Source organism: Anopheles arabiensis (assembly GCF_016920715.1).
Source record: "Anopheles arabiensis isolate DONGOLA chromosome X unlocalized genomic scaffold, AaraD3 X_pericentromeric_contig0003, whole genome shotgun sequence".
NCBI classification, from domain to species: Eukaryota; Metazoa; Arthropoda; class Insecta; order Diptera; family Culicidae; genus Anopheles; species Anopheles arabiensis.
In genome coordinates, this window is record NW_024412081.1 from 1,417,501 (window position 1) to 1,420,000 (window position 2,500).

Here is a 2,500-nt window from a genome sequence, read left to right on the forward strand (position 1 = left end):
AGTGGTCAAAAACCGCTATCCAGAATCGGATGTAGAATCATTAGACGAACTTAAAATTGTTCTACGACCAATGTCTGCGACGTTTAGTATTCAAGATATGGCCCGCCCTAGGTCTGACCTGGCATTTTCGTGAAAATTTAAAGCATGGCCATAGGGACGGGTAAAATAGCTATTTTGAAGCAAAAACCACCTCACTTTAAATGGCCATAACTTTTGAAAAACAAGAGCTAGGGTGCGTTCTCGACACGTTTTGAGGTGTTTTAGCGAAAAACATGTTTTGAGCCACACGAGCTCTCCGGCCCGATCGGTGCACATTTTTGAAAAAGCTAGGAGCTGCCCCTAGGTTCGGGGTGTCACAAAATATTGAAAAGTGGTCAAAAACCGCTATCCAGAATCGGATGTAGAATCATTAGACGAACTTAAAATTGTTCTACAACCCCCAGTCCGACGCCTCGTATTCGAGATATAGCACTTTGTAGGTCTGACCGAGCAATTTTGTACTGAAATGTATGGCGGACATGTTATTCATTAAACAACATTAACTTGCATCGTGCCCTACTTCATCGGCACAGCTACTATCGACTATCTATTGTTGAAATGGATTGAGTTTGACCATTTTAGCTCTTTTCTTATGCCGTGCACCAACAGTGTGTACCGATCAGGGAAAGTACACTACGTACGCGTTCATGGATGTATATGTTGGTACAAGTTGCCGGTCGGAATAGCAGTGCACCAAAACTGTGTACCGATCAGGAAAGTACAAGACGGAGGGCGCAGCCCGAGCGTACGCGTTCATAGATGTCCATGTTGGTACAACCTACATGTACGTACCTTGTTTTTGTATCAAAAGTTCCAATAAAGTGTTTGTATGCTTAAAATGCTTATCTCAACCGGTCACCTTTTGGCCTGCCCTTTTATAGACAGAAACCTAGAACGATACTCGCGATGTTTGTGTTTTTCCATTCGCCCGGGACGACGAAATGAGCTCTGTGCACATCGTGCAGAAAACTGTCTCCTCCTCGTATGTTTTTGTCCCTCCACGCATATAATCACCCACATTTGTGTTCAACACGGACGGCGCAGCCCGAGCGAACGCGTTAATGTTTATGTTTGTGCACACTAAAGTTACAATCCTAGGATTTGGTTATTGCGTCGCAGTGCCCGACCGTCGCGGACACCATTCTTGGACAAAAGTCCAAGTACGTAGAGTACATTCCCTAGGTATGTGCCCGTTCGTGACTTTCGTTGCGTGCTTACAGACACGCTTGGGTATGTTTACCATACAAGGTTTACTAGGAAAACCTGGGAAGGACGCTTGCCCTCCCGTTGCGGACACCATTCTTGGAAAGAAGTCCTGCTACGTAGCGTTCTTTAATGTACTTGATCAGTTTGTATTGCATTTGCTTTGTGCAATTGACTTTTGCTAATGCTCACTAAGGGGTGTTCGTTTGCGATGTGTATGATAAGCAACTGTCTATTCTAACCAGCAGTTAAATAACACTTTTCACCCAAATCATAGGAACGTAGAGTACTTTCCCTGATCGGTACACAATTTTGGTGCACCTCTAACTTCGCCAGCACTTTATCGTTACGTTTTGTGCACAACCTTGGGACATGGTGTAAGTTTCATCATTGTTATGTTTGATTCGGTTTATTATGATTGAAAAATACGCTACGTCCTAGAAATCTGAACTCGAATACTTTTGCCACGTTGCGCAAAAAGCTACTGAGCAACTCCTAGCCGTTTACCGATTTAAAATTTAATTTTCGTTATTAGTTTTAAAAATACGCTAAGTCCCAAAAATCTGAACTCGAATACTTTTTCTATGTGCCGCCAAAAGCTACTGAGCAACGCCTAGGTTGGTACATTTTGGTACATGGAGTGTATGCGTGCAGGCGTACTGCCGTGCTGGACCGGAAAATCGCACTTGCTACTAGAACGTAGAGTAATTCCCTAGATAGGTGCTTTTGCATGCCTCTGTTCGACGTCCATGCAACTTGGAACGTGCGACACACGTAGCTAGGCTTCTCCATACATATTCCCTAGGGTAGCACCAAATTGCACACTTTCAGGGGTATATTTTGGTACGGTGTACTGTGCATGGTACAAGTATCATTAGCTCGTGCAATTTATTTTGCATCAAGTTGCGATTGCTGGTGCGTCGAGATAGGAGTGTTTCGCGACTTTTGCCAAGCTTTGGTGCCATTTTGTGAATAATTAATGTTCTAGCCACAATAAACGTGCAACATAATGCCAATAACGAAAACGCCATTTTCAAGGGACTTCCAGTCAAAATGTTTGCAATCAGCGCTTTCCTGTCGAGTTCAGGATTTGGGACTGAGCGTTTTTTTCACGATCCAATCAAACGACCAGTTCGTGAATAAACAATTCATACAACAGTGCATCCCTTCAAAGTAGAAAAAGCCGAATGCTAGGGAGCTCCAGTCAAAAACGTTGTCATTGGCGCTTTCTTCTCGAGTTCAGGATTTGGGACTTAGT